We start from the raw sequence: 15,844 nt of genomic DNA, 5'->3' as shown, positions 1-15,844 counted from the left end.
CTTCTCAATTCTTTGTTGCTGCATTTATTATTCCTCTATTCTTTTGTTGTAATCCCTTCTACTTTATTTCTATGCTTTGTTGTAGATCTACTTTTGTTCCTTCTATTCTCTTTCAATTTAATTAGATGTAATTCATAATAATTGTGTTCCTTTTGATTATTGTTGTTAATTCATTGCAATAATTGTTGTTAGATTTCATTCTTGTTGTCAATTTGCTTTGCTTTTCTTTTGTACCTTCCAAGTGTTTGATAAAATGCTTGGTTGGATTTTAGTATAGATTTTGTTCCTTTTGGCTTTGGTTGAGTAATTAGTGACTCTTGAGTTATCTAATTCTTTTGTTGATTGATAATTAGAGATTGCTAATTGATTTGAATGCCTTTAAAGCTAGTCTTTCCTTTAGGAGTTGATTAGGACTTGAGGAATCAAATTTATTCATCCACTTGACTTTTCTCCATGGTTAGAGGTTAACTAAGTGGGAGCAATGAACAATTTGTGGTCACAATTGATGAGGATAACTAGGATAGGACTTCTAGTTCTCATATCTTGCCAAGAGCTTTGTTAGTTATTAGTTTATTTTCTTTGTCATTATTATTTCTTGTTTAAAATCTCAAAAGCCCCAAAATAACTCACAACCAATAACAAGACACTTTATTGTAATTCCTAGGGAGAACGACCCGAGGTTTAAATACTTCGGTTTATGTTCCGGGGGTTTATCTGAAACTGTAGATCGATCTCGGACGAAATCTTCTATGCTAGTCGGGGATGTTGTGTCCGACTTGGTGATGGTGCTGATCCCTCGTCCCCGGAGGGTGGGGGGTACCTGCAAAGGACTCCGATGCTTAAGTTAGCAAGGGTCTTAAGCAGGTATTGAGTAGAATCAGAGTATGAGTTATACCTGGGTGCTCCAGCGTATTTATAATCATGTAGAGTGACCTTCTTAGATATGATAAGTTAGTTATCTTATCTTTATCTTTTATCTTTTGAGTGAGGTCATCTTATCTTCAAGGGAATCGCCTTTATCTCTACGGGTTTGGGCTGCCCTTGTATTTATAACGTGTTCCTATTTGAGAAGAGGTCGGGTCGTCCTGACCTGAAGAGGTCTGTCGCTTTGTCTGTAGAACATCCCGGGTCGGAGAGCTCGACCCAGGGTATGAACAGTGCCCCTGCTCGAGCTAGGTCTTTATTTGGAGGTTGAGTCTTAGTTTTTAGGACTTCGAACCTTCTCGGGTGAAACCGAACTCGAGAATTTCGTCGACTTTATCTTTATAGAGTTCCTTTTGAATGCGGAACGTTTTTGCTTCCTCTGAGAGTGCGCGCTTTTGTTTTAGTATCCTAGTATTGGAATGTGCGAGGGTTTTAATGCCCTCATTAATTGGTTTTCAATGCCCTATTTCTCCTGGTTTCCTTTATTTCAAATTTTGTATCCAAGAGACGGTTTTCTTTTCCCTGTAACTTCCCCTCTTTTTCGCTACTTTCATCATTTTTTCTCTGTGACGCTTTGGTATTTGCTTGGTGCTTCCACTTCGTGGTCGATTCTTCGCTGCTTTTTTTCAAAGCTTTCTTCCTTCTTCCAGGTTGGTTTTTGCTTTCTCTTCACTGTTTATTTTTGCTGCTTTCGTTTTTTATTCTTTTGATGATGTTCTTGATTTTGTGTGTTGGGAAGCTTGAATTTTTTCCTTGCTTCTGTACTTGGTTTATTACTGTGATGCCCTGTTTCCTGATCTTCTTTCGTCCTTATGTATGCTTTCGATGATCTTCTTGGTTTTGGCTTCTTTTTAGGGCTTCGTGTGTTGTCGTTGATTTCTGTACTGCTATTTTGAAAAAAGTTGCTCCTTTGATGACTTGTTTGCTCCATTGATGATTTTGTTTTTGTTGATGACTTTTCCTTGATAGTGACGATGGTTTTTGATGACTTTCCTTTGACTTTTGCCTTTTTCTCCTCGGAATGCTTGTTTTGTTTGAGAGAGGGTTTTATCTTTGTAGATTTTTCTGGGACTTCACTCTGTCATTGCCTCCAAAGGATTCCCCTAGACCCTGGTGTGCATCTTGGGATTTTCCTTTTACTGTTTTGTGTGCTTAAGGTTGCATTTGTTCGAGTTGCTTCCTTTTTGTCCAAACTTGCTTTTTGGGGTTAGTAACCCGTTTCCTTTTCTTTGTAGGATTAGTTGGCCATGTCGTCTCGCAAAAATATTGTCGAGGCGTCCTCTAAGGTACCTGAGGGGATGTCCGAGTGGTTGGACTCCCTGGTGTTGCTGTGTGTATCCTTAGCTAATGTAGAATTCTGCACAGAGCTTAGAAAACACCATCGGATCTGTAGTAGTGAGAATCAGGAACGCACCTATCAGTTGGTGGAACCCGATTCTGATGACAGGGTCTGTTTTCCTACTTTGATCTAGGGAGAGCGTCCTTTCTTTTATGCATATGATTTCTTCTTCAGCCAGATGGATATTACCCTTCCTTTTACTTCCTTTGAGACCGACTTGTTGTTGTCTTGCAACGTGGCCCCATCTCAGCTTCATCCGAATTCTTGGGGCTTTATCAATATTTTTCAGATGGTTTGTCATGAGTTTGGCGTTCAACCCTCTTTAACCCTTTTTCTGTATCTCTTTGTGTTGACCAAGCCTAGGACTACCAAAAAGAAAGCTTCTTGGATTTCTTTTAGGTCGGCCCAGGGACATAAAGCCTTCTCCATGTATGATGAGTCTTTCCGCGATTTTAAGAATTATTTTTTCAAGATACGAGCTGTTGAAGGAGCTCGTCCTTTCTTCCTGGATGAGAATGGCGAGCTTCGTTTTCCTTTAGAGTGGCAGAGGAATGCAGTTGTGTCTAGGTATACTTGGGAGATGTTAGACGAGGTCGAGCAGGCCTTTGTCACTGCTTTAGAGGATATTTGGGGGGAGCCTCCTCATCTTGAGACCAAGAAGTTTCTGGGGGATCCATCCTTGATTCACGATGTTCTGGGTATTTTTATAAACTATATTCCCATGTCATTTGTTTTCTACTTTCCTTTCTGGATATTCATAAGTCATTTGTATTTTTCTTATTTTTCAGAGATGTTGAAGAATAATGACTCACTGAAGGCCTTTAAGAAGGCGAGGAAGGCTACTGCGGCTCAAAACATCCCGGCCAAAGTGACCGGGGAAGAGTCCTTCCAAGTTTTGTCGAAGCCGTCTGTTCCGAGCTCTCTTGGGCCGAGGAGGATGATCTCGACTCCCCGGGTTCATTTGGTTGACCCGTCTTCATCTTTAGTGGGTACCTCTGCTCCTCTAGTTGCTCCTCCTCCAAAAAGACCTCGGACTGTCGAACCATTTAATCTTGGTGCTCCGGATTTTGATGCGGTTGGGTTTGTAGACCAACAGATTGCTCCTTATGGTATCATGCCTACCAATGATGTATCCATTCTTCGTCATTTAGAATTTATTACTCGGAGTGGTATTACTCTGGCACACATGGGAGCAGCTTTATACCAAACTGCTCAAGATCTTCCTATAAATGCTACCAAGGCTTTTATGGAGGAGGCAAAATCAGAATTTGACCGAATTAAGGGTTTGAAGGAGGAGCTCAAGGTGGAAGTGGCCGAGCTAAAAAAAGAGCTGAAGGGGGAGAAGGCCCGGGCTGTTGGCCTGGCGGCTGCCGCGCAATGGCCGAGGATACGGCTCAAAAACACAAGGATAGCTATGTTACTACCTATAGAGAGGTGATGGAGCTCAGGAGTAGGTTGGAATCTATTCAAGCCGATTACTCTGAACTTCAAAGTCATCTCGTAGGTAGTGTTACTACGGCCTATGAGAATCTGAAAGAGCAGGTTCAGGTTATCGCCCCGGGAGCTGATCTTGCCTTATTTAGCTTGGATAATGTTGTGAAGGATGGTAAGATTGTTCCTGATGATCCCAATGATGATGATGATGTCGTCCCTCCTCCGGTCACTTTTGCCAAAGCCTCTGTTATCCCGCCTTCCTCAACCTTGGCAGTTGAAGCTACACAGCCGAAATCTGATCCAGACGTCCAGATTTTGAATCGGGATGACGGGACAGTGGATGCAGTTCCCCTTCAGACTCGTCCTCCTTCTCCCCAAGATGCTGCTACTAGGAAGCCTTTGGATCCTCTATAACTTTTCTGATATGCTTATGTATAGCCCGGTTTTTGTGGGCTTTTGAACTCTTTACTTTTGTAAGTTTGTGATTTCTGACTTTGGATGCTCCAGTTGCTACTTTAGCAACTTTATTTTTAAAAACAAAATAGTTTCTCTTGCTCTTGGGGTCGGTTTCAAGCAGCCTCTTGAGTCTTGTTTTATGGTAACTGCCTTGTTTCTTTGTGATATGCTTGCTTGCAGCTTTCTTTAGCACTTTACCTGAAATCTTTAGAGTGTTTTTTACCCGACCTCTTTCGATTGCCTTTGTGCCTTAGTTGAAGTGTCCCTTTTAAGGCTAATTGTTTGTTTGAGTATTATTTGATAGAATACTTTATAGATCAATTTTGGCGAGGTCGAGGTCTTGCGGGTCGAGTTATCTCCTCTCTGTTGGTTGATTCTCTCAGTTGATCTTTGAGTTATTTCTAGTAACCCCTCGGGTGCACTTTCTATAACTTTTTGTAGCTTTAGTCCAGCTTCTTCATGTCGGTCCCTGTTCTGTTACTAGGTAATCCTTTTTCTTGGATCTTGTTCAGATCTCTTTTGGGGGTTTACCTTTTGTAACTTTATCTTTTTTTTTTGGGCCGACTTCGTCATGTCGGACTTTGTCGAGTTACTTGATAATCCTCTTTCTTGGACCTTGTTCAGGTCTCTTTCAGGGTTTTATCTTTTGTAACTTTATCTTTCTGGGCCGACTTTGTCACGTTGGGCCTTGTCGAGTTACTTGATAATCCTCTTTCTTGGACTTTGTTTAGGTCTCTTTCAGGGATTTATCTTTTGTGACTTATCTTTCCGGGCCGACTTTGTCACGTCGGGCCCTGTCGAGTTACTTGATAATCCTCTTTCTGGGACCTTGTTTCAGATCTCATTTAGGGATTTATCTTTTGTAACTTATCTTTTTGGGCCGACTTTGTCACGTCGGCCCTGTCCAGTTACTTGATAATCCTCTTTCTTGGACCTTGTTTCAAATCTCTTTCAGGTTTTATCTTTTGTAACTTATCTTTCTGGGCCGACTTTGTCACGTTGAGCCCTGTCGAGTTACTTGATAATCCTCTGTCTTGGACCTTATTTCAGATCTCTTTCAGGGATTATCTTGATGCCAGGGCATCTAGGCTAGTTTCACTAATCTTTTCTTTACTGTTTTAGGGTAGTTTCATGCATTTTCTTAGTGAATAAGGCAATTTTTTGGGGAAAATACACTTACACATTGATTCAAGCAACTATTGTGAATTTTGCATGATTTCATGAGATTTTCGCTAGAATTGCATGATAACTTGATGATGCATAATCTCATGACTTTGGCTAGAACTTAGATGCACTTTAATTGCTTGATTTCAGGACAAATGAAGCATGGAAGAACCACGTTAGCATTTATATTAACTTAGTTAACAAGAATACTAACGTGGAATGGCAAGGAGCTTGCAACGTTAATGAGAAAAGTGATCACCAATAACGCCTGCGAAGCCATCCATAGCTCACGTTAATAGCCACGTTAACTAAGTTAACGTGGTAGTTAATGTAGAAGAAAAAGGGGAACTCCACGTTAACGAGAAAAGTGAACACCACTAACGTTGGGAAACTAGGCAATGTCCCACGTTAAGAGTCACGTTAATTTAGTTAACGTGAACTCTAACGTGGAAGAGGAACAACAACACCAACATTAGTGACACTCACTTTTGTCACTAATGTTGGATCATTAGCATTGCCTACGTTAATTCTCACGTTAAGATTGTTAACATGAAAGTTAACGTGGAGTTGAATTCAAAAGAACCAACGTTAGTGACATTCACTTTTGTCACTAACGTTGGGAGATGGCTTCACTTACTATGTTAAGAGCCACGTTAATTTGGCTAACGTGAGTCCTAACGTAGGAACTTTAGGCAATTGGAGCGTTAGTGACAAAGGTGAGTGTCACTAACGCTCTCGAAGGTGAAGAACACCCACGTTAAGAGCCACGTTAGCTAAGCTAACATGAGACTTAACGTAGGGGCAAGAGGCAAGCCAACGTTAATGGAAAAAGTGAGTCCCATTAACGTTTGCAAAAAGGGGCACAAGCCAACGTTAATGGGAAAAGTGAGTCCCATTAACGTTGGCCAAGGATTGAATAGGAGACGTTAGTAGTCACGTTAAGAGTACTAACATTGGAGTTAACGTGGGTATATAAGGGTGGAACGTTAGTGGAAAAAGTGAATGCCACTAACGTTCTTGCACCCAAAAATGTGACTCAACATTAATCTCACTAAATGCCCAAGCCTAACTCATATTTCTCTGCAAGCTGTGCCCACTAAAGATGAGAAATGCTTCAACTCAAGGTCCAGAGCCCACATCCAAGACTTGAAGAACTCACTAGAATCTTATGAGGAGTAGTATATATAGGAGTTGTTTTGAACTAGAGAGGAGCTTGGCACTTCTGGGCACTACTCTCTATAGATTTACTTTTTCTACACTTTAGCATGGATTCTTCTTTTCTACTATTTTTCATTTCTAGAGCTATGAACAACTAAACCCCTTTCATTGGGTTAGGGAGCTCTGTTGTAATTTGATTGATCAATTATAGTTTTCATTCTTCTTCTTCTTTCTTTCCTCTTGATCTTACTAGAAAGCTTTCAATCTTAACTCAATTGGTTAGTTGTCTTGGAAAAGAAACTCTCCATAATTGGATCTCCTTTGAGCCTTGGAAAAGGAATGAGGAGATCATGCTAGAAATGCTTTCTTATGTTGGACTAAATTGGGATTTGGATGGATATTGTGACATGTAATCCAACCAAGACTTTGATTTGGGAATACATGTGGTATAATCAGTGACCACACTTCATCTCTTCCCATGAGCAATTAAATCAAGGAATTGGGCAATTGTTCAAGCTTAGAGAGATTGGATTGCCAAGGAATTGGGATCCAATCACTTAAGATTGCCAAGGAGATCAATGAATGCATTGATTGAGGAAGAGATGAGAATGAACTTGATCCGAAGAATACAACATCTCCTGAACCCAATGATTTCCCCATATCTTATCTTACCCATTCTCTTTACTTTCTGCCGTTTAATTTCATGCTTATTACCCCAACTCCCTATTTAAGATTCTGCACTTTAATTCCTGCTATTTACTTTCCAGTCATTTAATTTTCTGTAAATTCCAAATCCAATTTCTGCTCAGCTCAACTAGCACTTTCTTCTAACTAAAATTGCTTGACCAATCAATCCCTGTGGGGTTCGACCTCACTCTACTGTGAGTTTTACTTGACGATAATTCGGTATACTTGACGAAGGGAAATTTGTTGAGAGACAAGTTTTCACGCATCATATCTTTTGTAATCCGCTTTTATAGGGTTGGCCAGACCGCTTTCCAGGGCTTTACTTATAACTTGAGTTGTTGTGGCTGGTCCGACTTTTGTGCCGGCCAGTCTTTAAGTTATTTTATAGGAATCCATTTTATTAGGACCTCGTCAGGTCCTTTCTATGGATCACTTTCTATAACTTCTTGCATTATTCTGTTTTCATCTTTGCCGATTTGGTAGCTTTTGGGTTTTAACCCTCGTTTTTATCGTGATCGCATAGTGAATTCGGTTTTCACTTTTCGTCAATTTGTAGCTTTATAATCAGGCGATGAATGTTTTCAGAATAATAAGACTTGAGCATTTGTAGAGAATCTGAACAAATTTTCTTAAGAAAGAATGCAAATATACATGAGGAGTTAATTTCCTAAATCGGGTGATTTGTAAGTCATGGCGGGGCGCCTCGTTAAAAAACCTTTTTTCAGGAAAAAGAGTGTGCCTTGTCCAAGATCTTTTATCACCCCTAGCTATAGTACCTTCTTCGGTTGCAGGTGTGCCATGACCTGGGAAGCTCTCGCCCGTCGAGTTCGGAAAGCCTGTAATAGCGCTTTCCCAGCACTTCTATGACTCGGTAGGGTCCTTTCCAGTTTGCTACCAGCTTTCCTTCTCCCGATCGAGTTGTTCCGATGTCGTTTCATATTAGGATGAGGTCATCCTCAGTGAAGGTCCGTCGTATTACCTTTTGGTTATACCTAAAAGCCATTCGTCGTTTTAGCGCCTCTTCCCTTATCCGGGCTCTTTCTCGGATTTCCGAAAGTAAGTCGAGCTCTTCCCTTTGAAGTTGGTGATTGGCTTTCTCGCTAAAGTGGATCACTCTGGGTGACCCTTTGATGAGCGGATAATTTATACGCTTTTTGGCATTGTTTTTAGTATGTTTTTAGTATGTTTTAGTTAGTTTTTATTATATTTTTATTAGTTTTTAGTTAAAATTCACTTTTCTGGACTTTAATATGAGTTTGTGTGTTTTTCTGTGATTTCAGGTATTTTCTGGCTGAAATTGAAGGAACTGAGCAAAAATCTGATTCAGAGGCTGAAAAGGACTGCTGATGCTGTTGGATTCTGACATCCCAGCAATCGAAGTGGATTTTCTGGAGCTACAGAAGCCCAATTGGCGCGCTCTCAATTGCGTTGGAAAGTAGACATCCTGGGCTTTCCAGCAATGTATAATAGTTTATACTTTGCCTGAGATTTGATGGCCCAAATAAGCGTTCCAAGTCAGCTCAAGAATTCTGGCGTTAAACGCTGGAACTGGCACAAGAATGGGAGTTAAACGCCCAAACTGGCACAAAAGCTGGCGTTTAACTCCAAGAAAAGTCTCTACACATGAAAGCTTCAATGCTCAGCCTAAGCACACACCAAGTGGGCCCGGAAGTGGATTTTTATGTCATTAACTCATCTTTGTAAACCCTAAGCTACTAGTTCTCTACAAATAGGACCTTTTGCTATTGTATTAGAGAATCTTTTGATCATGTTTTTATGATTGAACCCTCTTTGGGAGGCTGGCCATTCGGCCATGCCTAGACCTTGTTCTTATGTATTTTCAACGGTGGAGTTTCTACACACCATAGATTAAGGTGTGGAGCTCTGCTGTACCTCGAGTATTAATGTGATGAGCGGATAATTTATACGCTTTTTGGCATTGTTTTTAGGTAGTTTTTAGATAGTTCAAGCTACTTTTAGGGATGCTTTCATTAGTTTTTATGTTAAATTCACATTTCTGAACATTACTATGAGTTTGTGTATTTTTCTGTGATTTCAGGTAATTTCTGGCTGAAATTGAGGGACTTGAGCAAAACTCTGAAAAAGGCTGACAAAAGGACTGCTGATGCTGTTGGAATCTGACCTCCCTGTACTCAAAGTGGATTTTCTGGAGCTACAGAACTCCAATTGGCGCGCTCTCAACGGCGTTGGAAAGTAGACATCCAGGGCTTTCCAGCAATATATAATAGTCCATACTTTATTCGGAAATTGACGACGTAACATGGCGTTGAACGCCAAGTACATGCTGCTATCTGGAGTTAAACGCCAGAAAAACGTCATGATCCGGAGTTGAACGCCCAAAACATGTCATAACTTGGAGTTCAACTCCAAGAAAAGCCTCAACTCGTGAATAGATCAAGCTCAGCCCAAACATACACCAAGTGGGCCCCGGAAGTGGATTTATGCATGAGTTACTTACTCATGTAAACCCTAGGAGCTAGTTTATTATAAATAGAACATTTAACTAATGTATTTGGACATCTCTGGACGCCTAGTCCTTAGACCATGGGGGCTGGCCATTCGGCCATGCCTGAACCTTTCACTTATGTATTTTCAACGGTGGAGTTTCTGCACACCATAGATTAAGGGTGTGGAGCTCTGCTGTACTTCAAGTTTCAATACAACTATTATTACTTTCTATTCAATTCTCTTTTATTCTTATTCCAAGATATACGTTGCACTTCAACTTGATGAATGTGATGATCCGTAACACTCATCATCATTCTCACCCATGAACGCGCGTGACTGACAACCACTTCCGTTCTACCTTAGGCCGGGCGCATATCTCTTAGAATCCCCAACAGAATCTTCGTGGTATAAGCTAGATAGATGGCGGCATTCATGAGGATCCGGAAAGTCTAAACCTTGTCTATGGTATTCCGAGTAGGATTCTGGGATTGAATGACTGTGACGAGCTTCAAACTCCTGAAGGCTGGGCGTGATGACAAACGCAAAAGAATCAAGGGATTCTATTCCAACCTGATTGAGAACCGACAGATGATTAGCCGTGCTGTGACAGAGCATAGGAACGTTTTCACTGGGAGGATGGGATGTAGCCATTGACAACGGTGATGCCCTACATACAGCTTGCCATGGAAAGGAGTAAGAAGGATTGGATGAATGTAATAAGAAAGTAGAGATTCAAAAGGAGCACAACATCTCCATACGCCTATCTGAAATTTCCACTATTGATTTACATAAGTATCTTTATCCATTTTATTTTCTGTTTATTTTTATTAATTGATGAGCGGATAATTTGTATACTTTTTGGCATTGTTTTTAGTATGTTTTTGATATGATATAGTTAGTTTTTAGTATATTTTTATTAGTTTTTAGTTAAAAATCACTTTTCTGGACTTTACTATGAGTTTGTGTGTTTTTCTGTGATTTCAGGTATTTTCTGGCTGAAATTGAGGGACCTGAGCAAAAATCTGATTCAGAGACCAAAAAGGACTGCAGATGCTGTTGGATTCTGACCTCCCTGCACTCGAAGTGGATTTTCTGGAGCTACAGAAGCCCAATTGGCGCGCTCTCAACGGCGTTGGAAAGTAGACATCCTGGGCTTTCCAGCAATATATGATAGTCCATACTTTGCCCAAGATTTGATGGCCCAAACCGGCGTTCAAAGTCACCTCAAGAAATCCCAGCGTTAAACGCTGGAACTGGCACCCAAATGGGAGTTAAACGCCCAAACTGGCACCAAAGCTGGCGTTTAACTCCAAGAGGAGTCTCTGCACGAAATTTGCTTCATTGCTCAGCCCAAGCACACACCAAGTGGGCCCGGAAGAGGATTTCTATGTCATTTACTTATTTCTGTACACCCTAGGCTACTAGTTTCTTATAAGTAGGACCTTTTACTATTGTATAGAAATCTTTTGATCACTTTTAGATCTCTAGATCATCTTTGGACATTTTAGTTCTTAGATCATTGGGAGGCTGGCCATTCGGCCATGCCTAGACCTTGTTCTTATGTATTTTCAACGGTGGAGTTTCTACACACCATAGATTAAGGTGTGGAGCTCTGCTGTACCTCGAGTATTAATGCAATTACTATTGTTCTTCCATTCAATTCCACTTGTTCTTTACCAAGATATCACTTGTTCTTCAACATGATGAAGGTGATGATTGACGCCCATCACCATTCTCACTCATGAACAAGGTGACTGACAACCATTCTTGTTCTACACGCATTTGAGGCTTAGTGAATATCTCTTGGATTTCTGATTGCACGATGCATGGTTGATCGCCTGACAACCGAGTGCTCGCCTGACAAACGAGCCAGCCATTCCGTGAGATCAGAGTCTTCGTGGTATAGGCAAGAACTGATGGCAGCATTCAAGAGAATCCGGAAGGTCTAACCTTGTCTGTGGTATTCTGAGTAGGATTCAATGATTGAATGACTGTGACGTGCTTCAAACCTGTAACCTACTGGGCGTTAGTGACAGACGCAAAAGAGTTATTCTATTCCGGTAGGGGAGGGAACCAAACCGGTGATTGGCAGTACTGTGACAGAGTGCGTGCATTAGCTTTCACTGCGCGGATGGGAGGTAGCTGCTGACAACAGTGAAACCCTACACGAGCTTGCCATGGAAAGGAGTAAGAAGGATTGGATGAAGGCAGTAGGAAAGCAGAGAGACGGAAGGAAGGCATCTTCATACGCTTGTCTGAAGCTCTTACACCAATGATATACATAAGTATCACTATCTTTATCTTTTATATTATTTTCGTTCATCACCATATACATCTGAGTTTGCCTGACTAAGATTTACAAGATGACCATAGCTTGCTTCAATACTAACAATCTCCGTGGGATCGACCCTTACTCACGTAAGGTTTATTACTTGGACGACCCAGTGCACTTGCTGGTTAGTTGTGCGAAGTTGTGTAATGCCATGGTATTGAGCCACCAAGTTCTTGGAGCCATTACCGGGGATTATGAGAGTTGTGAAAAAGTATAGTTCACAATTTCGCGCACCATTAATCATATTTGATTTTCTAAATTCCATAATTTTATCCTCCTGACTGGGATTTACAAGATGACCATAGCTTGCTTCATACCAACAATCTCTGTGGGATCGACCCTTACTCACGTAAGGTATTACTTGGACGACCCAGTACACTTGCTGGTTAGTTGAACGGAGTTGTGTCCACACATAAGTGCCATAATAATGATTCCATACAACAACAAAAAAAATACTACATTGATGTGATCACAATTTCGTCCACCAAGTTTTTGGCGCCGTTGCCGGGGATTATTTGAATTACAATTACGTTCAACCAAAGCACCAAGTTGATCTGGCAACAACACCAAGTTTTTGGCGCCGTTGCCGGGGATTGTTCGAGTATGGACAACTGACGGTTCATCTTGTTGCTCAGATTAGGTAATTTTCTTTTCAAAAATATTTTTCAAAAATTTTTCTTTTATTTTTCATTTTTCCAAAAATATTTTCGAAAAAAAATAATAAAAATACAAAAAAAATAGAAAATCATAAAAATAAAAAATATTTTGTGTTTCTTGTTTGAGTCTTGAGTCAATTTTTAAGTTTGGTGTCAATTGCATGCTTTAAAAATCTTTTTTTGCATTTTTCGACAATTTCATGCATTCATGGTGTTCTTCATGATCTTCAAGTTGTTCTTGGTAAGTCTTCTTGTTTGATCTTGATATTTTCTTGTTTTGTGTCTTTTCTTGTTTTTCATGTGCATCTTTGCATTCATATTTTTCATGCATTAGAGATTTCTAAGTTTGGTGTCTTGCATGTTTTCTTTGCATCAAAAATTTTCAAAATTATGTTCTTGATGTTCATCATGATCTTCAAAATGTTCTTGGTGTTCATCTTAACATTCATAGCATTCTTGCATGCATTCATTGTTTTGATATAAAAATTTCATGCATTGAGTATTTTTGTTGTTTTTCTCTCTCATAATTAAAAATTCAAAAAATCAAAAAAATATCTTTTCCTTATTTTCCTCCAAATTTTCGAAATTTTGGGTTGACTTGGTCAAAAATTTTTAAAAATTAGTTGTTTTTTTTACAAGTCAAGTCAAAATTTCAATTTTAAAAATCTTATCTTTTCAAAATCTTTTTCAAAAAATCATATCTTTTTCATTTTTTTTATAATTTTCAAAAATTTCAAAAATCTTTTTCAAAATATTTTCAAAATCTTTTTCTTATCTTTTACATCATATTTTTGAAAATTCACTAATAATTAATGTGATTGGTTCAAAAATTTGAAGTTTGTTACTTTCTTGTTAAGAAAGGTTCAATCTTTAAGTTCTAGAATCTTATCTTGTAGTTTCTTGTTAGTGAAGTAAATAATTTCAAAATTTTTTGAATTAAATCTTTTTATCTCTTATTTTATCTTTTTCAAAAATTTTTATCTTTTCCAAAATTTGATTTCAAAATATCTTATCTAACTTATTATCTTCTTATCTTTTTCAAATTTGATTTCAAATCTTTTTCAATCAACTAACTAACTTTTTGTTTGTTTCTTATTTCTTTCAAAACCACCTAACTACTTTTCCCTCTTCAATTTTCGAAAATACCTCTCTCTTTTTCAAAAATTCTTTTTAATTAATTAATTGTTTTAAATTTTAATTTCAATTATATTTTATCTTTAATTTTCGAAAATTACTAACCTCTTTTTCAAAATTATTTTCGAAATTCTCCCTTTCTTTTCCTATTCTATTTAATTATTTAATTACTAACACTTCTCTTCACCTCTCTTCATCTAAAAATCCGAATCTCCTTCTTCATTCTTCTACCCCTTCTTCTACTACTAACATAAAGGAATCTCTATACTGTGACATAGAGGATTCCTCTTTCTTTTCTTGTTTTCTTCACTTTCATATGAGCAGGAACAGGAAAAAAGGCACTCTTGTTGAAATTGATCCAGAACCTGAAAGGACTCTGAAGAGGAAATTAAGAAAAGCTAAATTAAATTATTCTAAAGGTAACCTTTCAGAAACTTTCGAACAAGAGAAGGAGATGGCAACCGAAAATAATAATAATGCAAGGAGAATGCTTGGTGACTTCACAAAGCCAACGTCCAAATTTGATGGAAGAAGCATCTCCATTCCTGCCATTGGAGCCAACAACTTTGAGCTGAAACCCCAACTAGTTGCTTTAATGCAACAAAACTGCAAGTTTTATGGACTTCCATCTGAAGATCCTTATCAGTTTTTAACTGTGTTCTTACAGATCTGTGAGATTGTAAAGACGAATGGAGTTGATCTTGAAGTCTACAGACTCATGCTTTTCCCTTTTGCTGTAAGAGACAGAGCTAGAATATGGTTGGATTCACAACCCAAGGATAGCCTGGACTCCTGGGATAAGCTGGTCACTGCCTTCCTGGATAAATTCTTTCCTCCTCAAAAGCTGAGCAAGCTGAGAGTGGATGTTCAAACCTTCAAACAAAAAGATGGTGAATCCCTCTATGAAGCTTGGGAAAGATACAAGCAGCTGACCAAAAGATGTCCATCTGACATGTTTTCAGAATGGACCATATTAGATATATTCTATTATGGTCTCTCTGAATTTTCGAAAATGTCATTAGACCATTCTGCAGGTGGATCTATTCACCTGAAGAAAACGCCTGAAGAGGCTCAAGAACTCATTGACATGGTTGCAAACAACCAGTTTATGTACACCTCTGAGAGGAATTCCGTGAATAATGGGATACCTCAGAAGAAAGGAGTTCTTGAAATTGATGCTCTGAATGCCATATTGGCTCAGAACAAAGTGTTGACTCAACAGGTCAACATGATCTCTCAAAATCTGAATGGATGGCAACATGCATCCAACAGTACTAGAGAGGCAGCTTCTGAAGAAGCTTATGATCCTGAGAACCCTGCCATGGCAGAGGTTAATTACATGGGTGAACCTTATGGAAACACCTATAACTCATCATGGAGAAATCATCCAAATTTCTCATGGAAGGATCAACAAAAACCTCAACAAGGTTTTAACAATGGTGGACGTAATAGGCTGAGCAATAGTAAGCCATATCAATCATCTTCTCAGCAACAGACAGAGAATTCTGAACAAAACACTTCTAATTTAGCCAATATAATCTCGGATCTGTCAAAGGCCACTTTCATTTTCATGAATGAAACAAGATCCTCCATTAGAAATTTGGAGACACAAGTGGGCCAGCTGAGTAAGAAAGTCATTGAAACTCCTCCCAGTATTCTCCCAAGTAATACAGAAGAGAATCCAAAAGGAGAGTGCAAGGCCATTGATGTGATCAACATGGCCGAATGCACAAGGGAGGAAGAGGACGAAAATCCTAGTGAGGAAGACCTCCTGGGACGTCCCTCAAGTAAGAAGGAGTTTCCTATTAAGGATCCAAAGGAATCTGAGGCTCATATAGAGACCATAGAGATTCCATTAAATCTCCTTCTGCCATTCATGAGCTCTGAAGACTATTCTTCCTCTGAAGAGGATGAAGATGTGACTGGAGAGCAAGTTGCTCAATATTTAGGAGCTATCATGAAGCTGAATACCAAGTTGTTTGGTAATGAGACTTGGGAAAGTAAACCTCCCTTGCTCATTAGTGAACTAGATACTTGGATTCAGAAAACTCTACCTCAAAAGAAACAGGATCGTGGCAAGTTCTTAATACC

This window comes from Arachis stenosperma, chromosome 9 (genome assembly GCF_014773155.1).
Source record: "Arachis stenosperma cultivar V10309 chromosome 9, arast.V10309.gnm1.PFL2, whole genome shotgun sequence".
Classification (NCBI taxonomy): Eukaryota; Viridiplantae; Streptophyta; class Magnoliopsida; order Fabales; family Fabaceae; genus Arachis; species Arachis stenosperma.
This window is presented reverse-complemented; position numbering follows the sequence as displayed.